Genomic DNA, 18355 nt, shown 5'->3' with positions numbered 1-18355 from the left:
TTTCCCCTTTTACAAAAAGAAAAATAAGAAAAAAAACTACATTATCCCCTCCATGTCCCCTGGTAACCAGAGGAGAGGTGTCAGCCAACCCCACCCCCCTGTCTTGCCATGCCCTGCTGATTGATGGGAGTGACTCAGGCAGGGGACATGGGGACAGGGTCCTTTGTGGCATCCCCCAAGGAGGCAGCTTTGAGGCAGCAGCTGTCCCCTGAGCCTCTCACAGCTCCTTGCACAATGGGAGGATGGCAGAAGGTGGGGAAAGCGCTCGTGCCTCCACAAGGAGGAATAAAAGCTCCATATGTCCAAGGCCTCAACAGATGCTTCTGTGGGGCCAGCCCCTTGGTCGTGGCTCACTAAAGCAGCACCTCCATCACCGGTGCTGACAGCCCCTGTTGACAGGGATGTGCCCCTTGCCAGGGTCCCACCATGGCCACCAGTGCTTTTGGGGAGGAGCAGAGCTTGGGGACCAACTCAGTGCTGCAGGCAAAGCCCCTCTCCCACAATGACCCTACACAGGTCTGCTGAGTCCCTCTGAGGAGGCTTTTGTTATGTAATCACCTTTATTCTGGAACCAGGAGGGCAAATAGGCTTTGAAATCCTCCTTAGCTCTGCCTGAGTTTTTTTTTTCCTTTTTTATTCCCTATGCTGATTAGCAGAAGAGAGTGCTGCAGTGCCTACATGGCTGGGAGGCTTGTTGGTTTATGCCTGCTGGTTTATGCTTTGCTGGTTCATCCCATGGCAGGATGGCAGAGGAAGGTGAATGGAAAGCTGTTACACGGCCGCTGTGGAAATGCTGATTTCTTCTTTCCATTTATTCTCAGCCCATGGGACTCTGAACTTAGTTTTCTCTTTGGAACAACTTCCCAAAATGATCTCTGACCCTGGATTTGATGCTCCACACATGGTTTTGTCACACCCCTGTGCTGTGCTGCCTGAGTGGCACTGATGTGCAGTAAAGACCCAGCTGGCTGAGCACTTTCAGGACAAACAGAGAAGACAATTTACTATCTGATTTTATGAGAGCCATTTGCACTTTGCAGAATTTTTTAAGCAGCAAAACCCTTAAGAAGAGCGTTCTGAGCCTGGTACCTCAGAGAATTGCACACACATTTCCTGTCAGCAGCCGGAGAATGGTGTCTCACACCTGCTATGAAGAGATTGAAATATATTCTTAATGGCTTGATTGCTTTGCATTTCCCTGGAGATGGGATGACACACTGTGGCGCAGTTCCTTTTCCACAAGGAGCATCCTGAACAGCGTGGCAGAGCTGATGCTCGCTCGTACTGATGCTCCCTGGGATTTAACCTGTGCTTAAGATCTAGCTATGCTCATAGGGATGCTCTGGGCCTGGGAGGCAGCAGACATGAATCATAGGCAGTTGCAGGCACTGCACTAGGTCTAGTTTAAAGGCCAGCTGATGGCTGGGAAAAATGCCCAGAGGAAAACGTCCCTAAAACAGATGCTTTGTTGTATGCATCATCCTGGGCAACGCTCTGGAAAACCAGCAATGAGAGAAGTTAAAACACATTCTCCAGTTTCCTAGAGCCATGTGGTTTGTCAGAGCATCCCACCACTGCCATGTGAGTGCTGCAGTGATGCCAGGAGGACACCTTCCCACCTTGACCAGGTAGAGCCAGCACACACCAGGGAATGGCAGAACACACCTTCTCCTGCATCTGCCCCTCTGTGATGCTCCACACAAAGGCTGTCCCTATCAGTGATGAACCTGTTATCACACAACTAATATTCAGTATCCAACTACCATCCGTTTCCAAGAGGCTTGAGCCTCTAACCTCTTTGATGCATGGGAAGGAGGTGCACTAAGGATGACAGGCACTTCTGTAGGGTACTGTTTTATTTCAGCATCTTGAAGAGCTGCATGTCACCAACCATTATCCTGCGGAGCTCTGTACCAGCCCACCCCACCATGCATCCAACACATGGAATGGTTTTTGTGTCTTGGTGAGAAGTGGGAGCTTTCATCCCATGGGAACACAGTGCAGTCCCATATCAGACTGATATGAAAAGGAAACAGCGGTGCTTTTCTGCCTCAGAATGTTTCTGTTTTTCAGACACCTGAATATAAATTCCGTAAAAAAGGGATTATATTAGATATGTAAATATTAATATTTATGAAATAAATCCCAAAGTTTCAACTCTTCTTTGGTTGTGGATATGTTGAAGCTTATTCCATGGAGGATATTCTTCTGCTAACAGGTAATAATAGTGGAAAAATCAGGACAGGTGAAACCTGTTTTGCATTCCAATTAATGGAGGGAAAGCCCTGGAATTTGAGTAGCAGGTTTTTTGGGTTTTTTATGTAACTTTCAATGAATATTTTCAAAGCTTTCTCAAATAATGTAATTTGCTTTGAACTTCAGTTGCTGGAATATACCCGGGAATTTCTTACAAAGATAACCAGCCTTTCTTCTCACTGCCGCTCCTTCACCTGCAAGATGCTTCAGTCATCATTCCTCTTTCAGGCTGGATAAAAAAAGGCTTTTCACCAGAGGGTGGTGGAACATGGAACAGGCTTCCCACAGCAGTGGTCATGGCACCAAGGTTGCACGAGTTCAAGAAGCATCCAGGCAACAGTCTCAGTCATATGGTGGTCCTGCGTGCAGCCAGGAGCTGGACTCAATAATCCTCAATGGGTCCCTTCCAACTCAGGATATACTATGGCTATGAATCTCTGTTCACTTTCCCTGTGCTTCTGAGTGAACCCTTCACTCCTTGCAAAGGCAGCTGGACCTAGGCCTCTGTCTAACAACAGAAGGAAAATCCATCCCACATCCTGTCAAAATCTTAGACCCTGTCAAACATACAGTGATAAAATAGCACATGACAATTTTACCCAACCCTCCCTGGTCAAATCTAGATCATTTTGTTGTCCTTGTGCCAAATTTCCAAGTGTTGAGAAACAAAATAACCTTCTTCGTGAAGTCAAATAGAAAAAGCCAGCCTGGGAACCAGCTCAGGTTGACCATGGAGAATCATGCCTGCTGTCAGATTTGCCTGACCACACCGCATTGTGCTCGTGCCCATCATTCCTGTGCATCAGTGCTGGGCAGAAAGGAGACAGACAATGTAATTCAATGCCCCACGATGTTTTATTTACAGCCGTTAAGCAACTGCATACGCAGCCCCAGTTTTCCTAAGCTATCCTATTAACTGTTATAGAATGGGATGTTTCCAGGGTGGTGCAAAGCCAGCTGTGTCCCAGCCGAGCACAGCACACAGCCCCAGGAAACCAGCCCTCCCTCCCCATATCAAGAGCTTCAAAAGCTCCACAGCCCTGAGCTGCCTGTAGCTAATTCTGTGACTCTGGGAAACCACATCTGTTTTGAAGGAAGGGTCTGATTTTAAGTGTTTAAACTAATGGTCAGCTGCTCTGTTGTGGTTTGGCAGGCAGGGGACAGGAATGGGGCTGTCCCTTCCTGCACATGAAATCCTACCCCCAGGAAGAGATCCCCTGTATCAAAGAGACTCTCTCACACAGTGAGTTGGACCACATGGCCTTTAAGGGTCCCTTCCAACTCAACTCTATGGTGATTCTATGATCATGGAGGTCCCCAGTTACTCACAGAGTACCTACCATTTAATGGAGTCATACTGTATCTCCCAGTAAGAGATTTGTCCCCATTATTGTGGAAATATAGTTGCTCTAATTCAAAGGGCAGACATGTGAATTGCATTTCTGCAAGATGTTTGAGAGGAAAGGCACTGAGCTTTGGGTAAAAATAACAATAAATGATAATGTCATGCAGTCGATATAGAAAAAGAAAGAAAGGAAAAGAAAAGGAGGAAATGGAAACAAATAAAACCCTCTACATGGTGGTTTGTAATGGATCTGACAAGTCTTGCGGCTACTTCAGTAGCATAAGCACACATTCCAGGATGCATTATGTTCTATATTGTATGTGTTAAAATATTTAGTAACTACATTGCTATAAACATTGTTTTGATCTCAAAGTGCACTGTGTTTTAAAGCCTGTTGTACTCCAGGAAGAATTACATTCTGCAGCCTCCTTAATAAAAGCCACAATCTATGATGCTCTTGATGTGCACAGGCCCAGACTACACAGTATGATGACATTCTTCAAGAGGCCTTTAATGAATTAATGCCTCTCCAAATGGTTTTAAGCTTACAAAAAGAAGATGTGTGCATGATCCTAAATCATTTGGAGCCATTTTATTCAGTGCCTATTGATTTTAGTGCCAGTAAACCTCACTACTGCCTGCCTCTGATGAGTATTACATTATATCCTCCATAGCACACAGTGGGATTTAACGGCGCCAAAAATGTAATTTCAGCACAAAATTCAGAAGTCATTATGACATCAACTCTTCCTCCAAACTGAAGGTACCTGAGGATCAACCTTCTGAAGGAATTGGCTCCAAAATGAGTTCAGAGAACTTGCTCCTCCATCTTCGTTCTGATGCTTGGGTCCTTTGAAGGGATTCAAAGATCTAAAATACCTAAGTTGGTAGTTTTGGTTTTTTTTTCTCATTATGTATGCTTTTATTTTTGTATGGCCTCATTGTCTTAATACCAGTAATAAGAGATGATGATCACTGTTCCTGTGCTTGGTATCCATCTGTAGAAAGAAGCCCTCTCTCTTCTCAGTGCTACCATCTGAAGGGAGGTCATGGGAAAGATGCTCCAGACAACTGGGGGGCTGAGATAGCCATGCAGCCTATGCAGGAGTGCTCATGTTCACTCCTTCCCTTCCCTTTTCTTTTTTTCCCCTTTCCCTTTTCCCTTTTCTTGTACTTTCAGTCTTTTCTTCCTTTGCTCAGAGCTCCCAGCAGTAGTGTTCCCAACCCACACAGTTACTTAAGCTTTTCTAGAGTCTCACTGATGTATGCCAGCAGGAGAAACCTGTTCTTTTCCCAGTTCTCAGGGAACTGCTGCTGAAGATGAGGTATATTCTCATTTCCCCACTTAAGGATGCATCGTTTTCAGTTGTGCCCTTCAGCCTAGCTCTGCAGGCCCAATGCAGCTGGTTAAGCAGGGCGCATCTAATGTCTGATCCACCAAAGAGTAATGCCATAGGGCTGGGAAGTCTCCAGCTCTTAAGTACCATGGGATTTCAGTTGTGTCAGTTCTCATGGAAACAATTTTGATCATTTCCAGCAAGCAAAGAGGCAGGAAAAGAGGGATCTTGGGAAGGAAAGCCATAAGCAAAGCAATCCTGCACCTTGGGAATAGTAATGGATATGGTACTGTGGAGGTAATGGGTCTACAGCAAAATGGGATGGAATATCCTCAAGTTGACCTGGTCCCCTTCTGTAGCACCCAACCAGATTGGAGAACTGGGCTGTTTTCCAACCAGCAGAAGGCCTCTGAAGGGACAGATTGGTCTCTTGGGCAGGGTCTCATCCACATTCAGCATCCCAGGATGGTGTGCAGGGGGGAGGTTGCCCACTGCCTGCCTCACTGGGCTTCTGCCTTCAGGTTAAGTACTGCTGCAGAGCTGAGACAGAGCACAAGAGCCTTTCAGCAGGCAATTAAAAGCAGAATGTTTTCTGTAATATATAAACAAGCCCATTAAGCCTGACTTTAATGGGCTTAGATTCTGTGATAAATAATTGAAAAGAAAGCTGAAAGTGAATTTCAAAGATTTTTTTTTTTCCCCCTTTAAAATGTATTTACAATACTTCAGTACTTTATATAGCTTGAATGTTTAATCAATTGTCATTTAAAAAGACTTTGGTTCCTGGAGCTTTGTGATGTTTATGTGCTAAACAAGCCACTTGACTGTCAAAGACACACCGAGAAGCAGATCATGGTTTGAGGCAGATTTGAGAGTGATTGTAGTGGATAGGAAGAGCTCATTGTTGAAGTGTGGCTTTTCTCTATAGACTAGAAAGTGAACAGCCAGCTTGAACATCTGCTGTAGCACAGATAGGGCAATGTGATGGCAAAGAGAGCATGGGAGGGGACCTGCAGATTGCTTGCTGGGTCCTGATGTTTCCTTTGTCACTTCGAAGGCAAAATCCTAGCCTCAAACGGGCCAGAGGGATGGGAGTGCAATTTGAAAGTAACAGCAGGTGGAACAGGCTGTCCAGAGAGGTGGTGGATGCCTCACCCCTGCAGACATCCAAGGTCAGGCTGGATGGGGCTCTAAGCACCTGATGGAGCTGTGGGTGTCCCTGCTTGTTGCAGGGGGTTGGACCAGATGGACTTCAGGAGTCCCTTCCAACTCCAACGATTCTATGATTCTGCTTTCTGCCCAGTACTTGTACATGTGATGTGCCTTGCTGCCGGTATTTTTGCTGGGTTGTGTCTGATTAGGGACATCAGCGTGATGCTCTGTTCCCTTCTTGATGAGTGCACATTTATCGAGCTTCCATTAACACGGAGCTTGATGAGCTGAGAATGTCCCTCAGTGCCTTTCAACACAGACATCTGTAATATCTGGTGCATTAGCTAAGGCTTACCTTGCTTTAGCTTTCCTATCCACTACAGATTCCCACGTTAGGGCTGAATGCAGGACATTGCTTGAGCCTCACAGCAACTCCCCCCTACCCCCAGACCCTCTTGGGTCTCTCTTGCTCCTCCCTGGTGTAGGTTTAGGCCAGAATGATGCTGACATTTCTTTGTGGAGGAAACACAGGAGATCTCTAAACTTCAGAAGCTCAGCATAGATATAACCTCCGGAAGCTTTTTTAATAGAAGATGGTATGTGAAAGCTCTCATACATGTTTTAAGGCACAGAAGTGCTCTGGGACCTACAGAAACAGGACTCAGTGGGAAACTTTACTTGTTTTTCTTCAAGAATTTTCCCCTTGTATTGCTCTAAATGACTCTGTTTCTGCGCCTCAGTGTTTCCATGGGCTGAGAGGCTGCTTGCTCACTGCCTTTACTGGGATGTCAGCAGCAGTGACTGCCCCACGGCTCAGTGGGGATCAAGCTGGCACCAAAAGATCTAATTGGAAAGAGAAGCTCTGCAGTGCGAGCAGACTGGCACAGTAACATCCCTGCTAAGCAACCCAGAAATAATTGTCCAGATGGCTTTAAAAATAATAACTATATATATATTTTAAATGATAAAAACAAGCAAAGGAGTACGCAAACGATTAGAAACTCACAGCAGAGGGAACAAATCCTGCCCAGAGCAGCTGTGCTGGAAGCAATGCAGTGTCATACCGGCTTTGCACCAGCATGCCTGAAATCACAGCTCATTCCAGCAGAATCCCCTAATCACCGTTCCATTAACTCATATAACTGTGTGGGACTAGAGGAGATTTCTCAATAAAAATGATGGATAAGTAAATTGGGAGAAGCACTCTACCACTTAGCAGGTGTGAAATGATTGACAGCCCCGGTGCTGCTGAGGGAGGGATGCGTGCTCTGACTCCAGCATCGCGGTGCGTCGTGCGTGTCTCCAAGGGTGCATGAGATGGTGATGCTGGAGCAGGATTAGGGCCTTATTAATAAAGCATTTCCATATAAGCCACAGTGCCATAATGCAGCATCCCACACTGCCCGATGACGTCAGGGTGCTTCTGGCCAAGAATGGCATGTCCTCCTGCTGCTTCTGGGGCTGAGATGTGTTCGGGAGCATCCCATGGGCCTATGTCCAGGATGGGAATAGGAAGGCTGGGGTGAAGGCAGCGGGGCAGAGTGAAAAATGGTGCCTGTGAAGACAGACACACTTCTTTGGGACCTTTGAGGAACCAACAGCAATTATGCAGTGGTAGGATAGATGTAATAGGAAATTCAGTCTTTTAATGGGAAAACATTGTGGAACTGCTCCTCTCTTCTGATTAAAACTTGTCCTGAGTTCATGTCTTCTCCTCAAAGTGGAAGTCAGGGACAAGGCAGAGGTTGTCACAGTCCTCTTTCTCCAGGAGCTGACAAGCTACAATAATGAAGGAGGCTCCTGTGGTCCCATGGGTAGGAAAGCACTTGGCTCTGCCCTGACAAGCTGCTCCTACCTCCTGCCAGAAGCCTGGTTTGAAATATCCCGGTGGCCAGCAGGAGCCCCTCACCCTGCTGTCACATCTTGCAGCATCTTTTTAGGCTCCTCTGAGACCAACCACAAATTTCTCCTTGTGCTGAAATCCCCACCACAGCTCCTATGTCCAGCCAGAAGGCAATTCTGAGCTATTAGAACATACTCAGCAACTAATTAGCAAAGAGCCATCAATGACACCACTTGGAGATAAAAGCAGCCTCCCCGCTGCCTTGCTGCACCCAGGGAGTCAGAAACAGTGAGGAGTCCTGGATCTCTGCTGGGATGTGTTGGGATACACTGGAGGGGAGTAGTCCCTGTCCCCATCCCAGTCCCCTGATTTCAACCAGCCCACCTGCACACCTTGGAGCATCACTGCTATGTCTGGGGGGATCAATGTAGGGAAACATCCCAGAATGAGAAAAAAGAAGGAAGGGAGGGATCAGGATTAGTTTTTCTACACACTGCTGGAGAATTAGGTGTTTGTTGTAGAGATTTATTGAGGGAGAAACAATGCTTTGCCTAATCCCTTGGCAGGGGGTGCTGCTCTGGATAAAGACTGTGTGATAATTAGCGTTGGGAAACCCCCTGCCCCCTCCTCTGCTCTGCCTCACGGGCATCTCAAGAACTATGGAATCCAGTGTTAAATTGCACCCTGGTGTGGTGAGCAGGTCCAGAGATAGGATGGGAGGATTGGCTTCTGTTGGCCACCCCTGCAGCATGAGCTGCCCCAGGACACCCTGAGGCCCCCTGTGGTGCTGCAATGCCAGAAGGTTTCCCCAAGCACTTTTCTCCTTGCTGGGTTGCTTTTGCTGGGCTTCGCTACCCAGTGATGCTTGTTTTACTGTTTGAAGCCCAAAGGCTGGGTATGGCACTGGCATCCCTATGGAATACTTTCTCCCCAAAGAGTAGTAGAAGAGAAGTTTTTCCTGAGTCCAAGCACTGAAAAACAAGTCAAATAATTACTTGTTTATGAAACAGGGAGGGCCCCAGAGTGGGTGTCTACAGCATCACTGCAGACACCTCTGTTGGGAGGGAGGTGATGCTCCAGTCCCAAGGCCATGCTGAGCATCCTGACATCTGAGGAAAGTCTGAAAAGGATCAGACAGAAGAACTGAGAGCTCCAGGCAAAGCAGGCTACTGGAAATCACCGCAATCACACCCTATCAACTGCCCGGTCTCCTTGTTCATCTGTTACAGTGAGAAGTTCCCTTACAGGTCCGGAGGCAAGAGGCAGCAGTGAAACCCAAGATGTGCTCTGAGGTTGTGAAAGAAGCAATCAGAGTCCTGCTGGAAAAAACCCCGAGGCTGGCTTCATTGCACAGCTGATGTGCAGCAGCACGCAGCAGCGGTGGCCATATGCTGTGCCCCTGCTTCCCCTCTGCAGGTGGCTGGGAAATGGCAGGCAGGAAGTTGGTGAAAGAAAAATGACATTTGCAGAATAATTGTCCAGTGTTGGTGCAGAGTGAGATGTACCAATTAGTTACAGGAGTGGAGGTTATATCTGGCCTATCTTCCACCAGTTGCTGGCTTTCTTTTTTCTTTCTTTTTTTTCCCCCTTTAGTATTGTGCCTAATGCTTCTTCAGGTTGGATATTAGAACAAGGTTCTTCACCAGAGGGTGGTGGGTATGGAACAGGCTGCCCAGAGCATTTTGTATGGCCCTGAGCAGTCAGAGCTCAGGGAGCACTGAGTTCTCAGACATAAGGTCAGTCCATTCCAATGCAAAACTCTGACAAAGCCATCTGTGCAATCCAAGTTTTTCACATATGACTAACAGAGGGCACCATTTGGGTCCTCTTGTGAGACTGAGCTGTGTCACACCTTGCTCACCTGAAAGGCTTTGCCATGATCTCAAGTTTACATTGTTTTACAAGCCACACAGCTTGCATAGGTACAGAACCCTGCACTCTTTTATAAGGGGTGAGGATCAGCTTGGAAGGGTCCAGGAGAGGAGAGGCTTGAAACAAGCTCCACCATTTCTTAGAATCCTACCATCCAAACTTGGCAATATCCAAATGCTGGGTCGAAACATTTTCAGAGCATTTCCCAGCGTTGCTGGTGAAGTTTTCAGTTCACTTGATATATTGTTAACAGTCGCTACGAAACTAATTAACTGAGGAAAATGATATCTAACTGTCAATACGCTTTTGGAACTCTGCCCTCTTTCCTGTAAATTTAGACATCCATTCTGCAATACCAACTCCTACCTATTTCCACAGCTCCTTGTCAGTCCCTGTTTGCTTCCTCAGGCCCAAGCTGTGAGAACTGAGTTAAAGCAAAGGCTGGTGCATCTCTGCTCCCAGTCCCAGTTTGGCAGGATACCACATCCCACTGCTGCTGGGCTTGCTCTAATCTGCTGGCATAGTTCTTATGGAGCCTTCTCCTCCCAGGTTGGAGCTTGTCCCTGCTGCATCCTTTGGGGCTTTGTCCCTACTGTGGTTGTGGAGGAGCCCTGAGAGCTGCACAGCTTCCTTGCATGACGCAGTGCAGGCTCCTGGCACCAAAACAAGGCCTGCTGTTCCACACAATGGCCCCATGCATGCAGTGGCCTTGCAGGGAACAACAGATTTCTGTGGCTTAAGAGCAGATGTGCATGTTGCTCATGTGGGTTTTCTGAAGGAAATCATGGTGGGGGGGGAAGGAATTTAGCAAGAAAATATGATGTATGAGATAAAAAAACACACAACAGCAGGTAGCACCTTTACATGTGGAGGGCTTGGAGGACCTTGCTGATTTTGTAACCTTAGGTTACAAAATTGCTCCTGGATTTACAGTGGTGTCCCTTTACAAGCTCAGTATAAGGAATGGTCTCTACTGGCGACTGGAGAAAGCAGCAAGGTCTTTGATTTCTTACCACTCTTGATTTTTTACCACTTAAATGCTGTTCTGCCATCTCCCTGCTAGGTCTTTGCTTGAATTTGGTACAGCTGAGTTTAGGATCAGTAGCCCAGCTTTCCCGAACATGCTGCAGAAGACAATATGGAAGCAGCAGCAGCCAAAATAGCAACAACAGAAGTTGCAGCAGGCAGATTAGTGGCAGCAGCAGGCTCTGATCAAGCTGTTCTCCTTCTGTCACCATTCTGAGTGCTTACTGTGTAATGCTCCAAACTGCTGCTGGGTGCAGGGCTTTACTAGCAAGAAGGGATAAAGGGCAGTACAAAGTCTCCATAGGAATGTATGAACGCACTCAGCTGCTCTTGCTGGATGCTCTCCCTCTCATTCATTCGCAGTGTGATCGGGCGCAACTGACTCCTGTCCAAGTCACACATCCTGGGGAAATGGTTGAGTTTTCTCTTTGGTGATTTGGTTCTAAGCCTGAGGGCTGAAGACAACGAAGCTTTGGTCTGCCTGCCTGCCTGCACCCCCTGCCTGTATCCACAGCTTCTCAATGTGTTGGCCAACGTCAACAGCATTTATGAGGAGGCTAAAGGTTTTCAAGTTATGAAATTCCTGCAAGTTCTGTAAAAACAGGAGACTGTGTTGAAGGGAAAAGGCTGAATCCATGCCCAAGCAGCTCCCCCACAAAGCTCCTGGCTTCTACCTGTCCTGTGCTTTGTTGGAAAAGCAGAGATAGAGAACATGGCACAGGCTGGTAGTACCATCATGATGTGCCCAAAGTGAAAGTGCTTGGATGGAGATGGTCAGGAGAGACCCTGTGTAAAGAGTGGGTTCTACACAGAAGACTGCTGTGGAAGGAGATCTGTTGGCATTGTGAGGGAGACTTGCACAAAACTTCAGAGGCAAACCTGTAGGAATCTGCTTTTAATGGCTTTTCTCTGCTGATAGAACCACGTAATAATGTGCCAAGGGTCTCATTTCGCTTGGTCTCCTCATGCAAGCCTGATAAAGAAGAGCACAGCTGAATGCCCTTTAGCTCTCTGGTTATCTCAAGGCTGATTTCACTCTGATCTGCTGATATGGGATTTTGGGGAGGAGCTGCCGTTCCTGCTCAGGCACTATTGTAACCCAAAGCAGCCTTAAGGAAGCTGGGGGGTGAACAGCAAATCCAGGCTATGTCAGCTTGTGCCAGAGCACTGTGAGCCCCTCCACATGCAGAGGAAGAGGAAGGAGACACCTACTGTCCACTCACCATTGGAGCAACCATGGCCGAGAATGCTCTTTTGTCATTTTAAACAAAAAACTACATCATGAGACCTTATGTAGACTAGTCAGGGTCTAGATTAGGGCTGTGAATAGACTGTGAGGCCCTAATTTCAGTATGGATGACAGCCATGTTGGGCTTGGCACATGTGCTCACTGCTGTCTTTCAGGAACAGTCCTGCAGGTTTTGCAGCAATTCAGATGAGCTGAAAATGGAGAGCAGGTCTTAAAAGGATGAGTTCTATCTTTCCTTCAACTTTGGAAAGCAAAATAGGAGAATAAAATGCTGCAAAACATCAAGTCTGCCACCAAATTGCTTTTTAAAATGTCTCCAACTTCACTAGAGTTGCACATGTTATCATTAGACATCACTTTTTCTGTTTCCCACTTACACCTCTTCAAAGCTGAATGCAAAAATTAATGCTGAACCTCCTTCCCCTCATAATCAAACCTTATAATGCTGAGAAATTCAGAGCGAAGATTACATGGAACAGTCATTTCATAACAATACAATTATGATGAAATCATTTTAGCATCTGTGGTCTGAGATGAGATTAAATCTATTTTAACGAGACATTAGATGGGCATTTTTCTCCCATATTTTTTCCTCATGGCGCCATTACATGCAAAGTTAACTTTTTTTTTTAGTTTCCTCGCATCCTGATTTTTCCTTTACAATAAAGGCAAATTCTATGTGGGGAATTAAACTGAGAGCTTCTTCCATTTTTGCCACTTGTTTTCATTCTTAAATTGCTGATATACTGCCTCTATTTTAGTTTCACTTCTTTTCCTTCAGAATTACTGTATTGTTTTTTCTTCCGCCCCCAGTTCCTTCACATTTCCCACACCATTTCAAGGCAGGCTCACCAGGCAGCGCCATTATGATGTGCTACTGAGAGACACAGTTTAATGGGATGGTGGTGGTGGGTTGAGGGTCATTTCCAGCCTTCATGGTTCCATGATTGTATGAGTTTCAGGTTACTCCATAGCACCACCCACCTGTAAGCTGTCTGTTCTGCAGGACCTGGACATAATATTGACAAATTATTGACTCTCGTGTATGTTAGAAGCTTTGATTGCTTTTCTTTCTATTTCTTTTTTCTTTGGAGACTTATTTTGATGGTAAAATCTAGGCTGATCTCAGATTTCAAAGTGAACCCAGAGCTCTACGAGCTCTCCATCTCAGCTGGGGAGTTTTTTCTTCTCTGCTTCAATTACCACAGCTTCTTCCCGAAGGCACCTTCTTCCTTTGATTCAAAACACACTCTGGGAAACCGTCCACTTGTGGATCACCTTCCATGGTGTCGGTGAGCTATCCAGACAGCTTCACCCGCAGCCAGACAGCTGCTTGCTCATCTCTCTTTTGTTTCGAAGAATCAGGTGGACAGATGGTTGTGATCTTCTCAGGGAGCAAATCAGTTCCTTTGTCAGTGCAATTGGCTACGAGGGCAGCCGGAGGCTTTAATTTGGGTACCTCTGCAAGAGATGGCTTTGGAGACACCCATCATCTGTTAGACCTACCAGGATGAGAGTGTTCCTAAGGCACCAGATTTGTTGAAACCTTCCTCCCCATAGAAAGTAAAAAAAAAAAACAAAAAAAACAAGCAGAGATAAAAGGTGCTTCATCTATTGATCAAAGGGGAGGAAAAAGGGATGAAACTGATGTTACAGATCACAGGCAAAGTGAGCATGGTGGAAAAATAGAGCAGGAAGGTCTAATCAAGCACGTGTTGAAGAAAGGGAAAACCCTGGACTCCATTTGATGCAGAGTTAGTTATGCTACATCTCTCAGAGCCCTTGAATTAAATACATGTTAAGAGGAACTGATAAAGATAAAATAGCAATGGAAAATCATCTTAGAAAGAGCAGGTAGGTCCCAACTGTCAACAACAATCTGAACCTATAACAAGTGCTCTTGTTTGAAAATGAATCCAACTGAAAATGAAAGATTAAACAAGTACAACAACGTAAGAATAAATTACACATAAATCTCTCTGGTATTCGGGATCAAAGGGAGATTAAAGAACGAGTTATGGAAATGCAAGAGAGGCAGAGAGAACCTATTAAGTGATATCATTTAGCAAGTCTCTGAGAAATAGAGAGTTCACATCTAAGTTTAGAGGAAAAGGAATAAACCTGTAGCTGCTAAGAGGGACGTCAAATGATATGTGGTATTAATGAAAACATGACAAAGAAGATTTCTATAGGCCAAACCTATCGAAAAGTCTGATCCAGAAGCAGAGCTCTGCAGGTGCTGGTATGAGAAAAGCACTTTCAGTTGAATTTTGAGGGTGAAGGAAGAGGAACGAGTTCTTCCACTACCACCTGCAATGCTGGTACACCTGTTATATGCATCTGGGTTAAGGGCACCCAAGCAAGGGTAGAGGCTGCTGCTCAGACAAAGGGATACCCCTGGAAGCCATGAAGGAAATTGTGACATCCAGCACAGGGCTATTCACATCACAGCCTGATCTCCAGTGAAGATGCTTAGCAGGGTCTGATTTTCACTTGGGAAATTAAAAAACCCGAAGTAAAATACCTCTCTGTCTGGGCAAAACCATGTAAGTGCTTATGCAGGTGAGTTCATTTTCATTCTGGTGTTCATTCACTGTAAGATGATATCATATATGTCAGACCTTTTGTTCTCATATTTTGTGACCTTCTGGCTCTTATGAACTAAATAAACCGGAATGGGAAAAAATGTTCATGCAGGTAAAACCACTTAGAGGGAACAAGTGTCTCAGTTCACCTGGAGAGTCAGCAAAAGCAACCCTTGAACTCATCAGCCCAGAGCCTTTGTCTCAACAGAGCTCTGCTGTGCCCTCTGAGAGAGTGACTGCATGGCATTAAGTAGCTACTTCTCTTACTCCCAGTTTAATAAACTGCTCTTTTCTGTCACAGCTGATCCTGGCCCAGAAGGAGCTTTCATGGGAGATGTGTAAAAAGGGCGAGTGTGACAGGACAGAAAACAGCGCAGTGATGCTTTGTCACAGAGAATGTATGAATCCTTACTCCCCTTCCATTTATGATTTATCCTTTCTCAGTGAGAACTAGGCAAGAATGTTTAGGGAAGGAAGAAAATTTAACTAGCCTTTTCCAATGTTTTCCTGCAGTGAAACCAGTTGGAAATTGACTGAGAACAAGGTGGGGAAGGTATTTGCATGTGCAAAAGACGACATAGAAACAGCTGAGATTATATCAAAGTGAAGGCAGCACAAAGTAGTTAGAAGGAAGTTTTGGTCTTCATTTGGCCTCCCAGCCCAAGCAAATATTAATCTTTGATAGCTTTGAAAGTTCCTTCTTGCTCACACCTCAGATGGGTGGATATTTGCTAAGTGCATTGCCTGCAGGCAGTTTGATTTATGTTCAAATGTTTGTGGTACATGAGGTGCACGCAAATCTATTTATGTATATATATACTTAGTATCATGGCATAAAAAGCAGAGATTTTCAGTGTACATTACACAGAGCAGCTCAAAGCTGTGCCTGGCAGTAAAAAGCCTTGTGGAGGTCCTGACCTTAGTCATTGTATGAGTTTCTCTGTACAAGCACTTATCCATGCAGCAAATATCAGTATATAGGTGCTCACATCAGTGTTCTCTCTGAGTCAGAGGAGGGGAACAGGAATTGGGCAAGGTCCAGGTGTGGAAGCATGGGCAAAGTGTGAGTATCTCACACAGGGGAAGAGGAGACATTGTCCCAGCACAGAGCTATTGCTGTGCTATCACTGTACTGGGACCTGGCTGTACTTAGGCCTCTCTTCTTGCACTCAGAGAGGAAAGCAGCCAAATTAATGGACCTAGAATTTGCCTCTTGCAACAAACTCTCTTGCAGGGGCTATCTCTTTGTCCTCGCTTGGAGCTGCATTGTTCTGCCTGCTATATAGTCGAGCTGCATAAATAAAATATCTCCCGCATCTTTCATCATTAACCGAGTTCTCATAGCGCTTTTCATTTTTAGACACTTCACCTTTTCAAAATCACTGATTAAATATTAATAAATTAATCTCTCACACATTCATGTGACTCATTCTAGACATTTTCATGATGATTGTCTTATGTTCTGCTTTTTTATTTGAATAGCAAATAAATCAAGTAGACGTATCGCTCAGCACAATTAGCTGGCAGTTATGAACGGTGCCAGAAATCAAGGCTGCCAAGCTGATTTTTGCTACACGTGTTCAACTTGTGCTTAAACACAGGAGATAAAAAATGAAGAAGTGGTGGCATGAATGATTTAAAAAATGTTTGTGTTCTTCAGAAGATTGTTTACTTGTTTGCTTTCGGGATTAATGAGTCCTTTCTAATGGAAGTTATTAAAACCATCATTGATCATCAGGACACTGTGGCCATAGCAGCATCCCTGGAGGAAGTGAAAAGCTGTGTGACACTGCCTGGAGCAAGAGACTGTGCCACCCCACCAGCACAGCAGGGAATTTGGGAACAGAGCTTCTGAGCAAGGGAGCTCATTTAGACCTGGTCATTGTGGGTACGTGGTACTTGTAATGCTCAGTGTGGAAAGCCATATTATCCAGAGTCATTTCAGGATCTAGACTTGATGGTTTTTATGGGTTCCTCCTGGTCCTTATGGGTTCCTCCTGAAGTGGATATTCAGTGATTCTATAATTTGCAGGAGAAAGGGAGAAAGTGTACTTCCAGCCCTTTGATTCTGCTCCCTGGACTGGTGGCTAAGATCTGGATGCTGAGAAGGTGAGGACATTACTGGAGGGTCATTATCCGTTTTCCAAGCTTCCCCCCCCACACACCCCATATTCCTGACCCACACTCCTGCTCTGATGGAGTCTTAGACTGTCCAGGAACACTTGTCCCCAGTGCTCAAGGGAAAAGGTCCTGTCAGGAACATGCTAGCTAATAGGAAATAACAGGATGAACATTTCTTTTTTTTCATAGGGTCAGGGACCCTGACTGCTCACAGGCGCATCTGAGCTGACTGCAAGTTTCTCACTGAGATGAGCCATCACATTCCCTTCACGTTCAGTGAAAACCAGGAATGTCTGAGGTGTGATACAGCTGATCTTCTGACATCTGCTCTGTAGAGAGACAAATCAGACCCTGCCCTTCTCTCTTAACAAAGTGCACTAAGTGAGGTGAGGTGAGGTGAAGCACAGCAAGGTAAATCCCAATCTAAGTGGGCAGCACCTGCACCCTGACATCAGTCTTCCTGCTCTGCTGCCTCTCTTAGAGTCTGCAGAAAGATGCCTCTTCTGGAGGTGGTGGCTGAAAATGAAGGGGCAGCAGAGACTGGATGCAGGTGGGGAGACAAGGAGTGGGGCTGCACAGCTCTGCTAAATCTGCCCCTTCCATCCCCACTCAAAACAACAATTCTGCACCAGTAAAGCTGTTACTACGTCCCTCCAGAACTGGAAAGTGCAGAGCAGAGCCAAAAGGGAAAGTAGGAGGAGGTCTGCCAAGCTATGATGTTACAAAGAGCTGCTCCACAGGCAGCTCCATTGCCAGAAAGCTCATAGCTTCTCTCCCACATGTTCAGTGCTTCTAGAAATGGTGCTGCTTAAGTAGATTTTGACTTTCTACTTCAGAGAAGCTGGTGGCTGCCATAATTTAGGAGAACATTAACAGGAAGCATCTTGAAACCAAACCATATCATAGAGAAAAGATGAGATCTGTGCTTGCTTTGTGCTTCTCGCTCCTTTCTCCTCCTCCGGTTCAATATTTTGACTCTTGGTCATAATTAGAGCCAAATGCTGTTTCCTCACAAAGGGTCTGAATCTGTTTAGCCAAATATTAATTAATTAACCCTGAGCTAGAGAAGTAATGTGAAACATTATCAACCCCTTGGGGTAAATGCTGTTGAGCAGCTCGTACTACTGGAGCAGGGACAGGGCTGGAGACTTAACAAAGTTTGCAACACAGCTTAAGTCATTATAATACAATTCAGCTGCTCACAGCAGATGTTGGATCCGCCCAAAGCTTTAAGGGGAGGCAGGGCTAGAAGAGAGCACTTTGTTGGCTGCAGTTAATGTGGAGAGTGATAGCTCAGGGCTAAGACTTTGTGTTGAGACAAATGGAGTGAGGGGGTGCTGTCCTGCACCCTGTGTCATCCACCCCACAGTCCCTACATCTGGGTGTACAGGTAGGATGCCCCTGACTTTGGTAACAGGCTGTTAAGGGAGGGAGTCAAGAAGCATTTGGTGAATTCAGATCACTGTACTTTGTTAATATTTTCCTGCCCTCAAATCACCTTGCTATGCTCTGACAGTAATTGTCACACCCAGCCCTGGGGAAGTTGGGACAAGAAGGAGAAACTTTTCT

Source organism: Coturnix japonica, chromosome 5 (genome assembly GCF_054131305.1).
Source record: "Coturnix japonica strain WE chromosome 5, WE-NBRP24, whole genome shotgun sequence".
NCBI lineage: Eukaryota > Metazoa > Chordata > Aves > Galliformes > Phasianidae > Coturnix > Coturnix japonica.
This window is presented reverse-complemented; position numbering follows the sequence as displayed.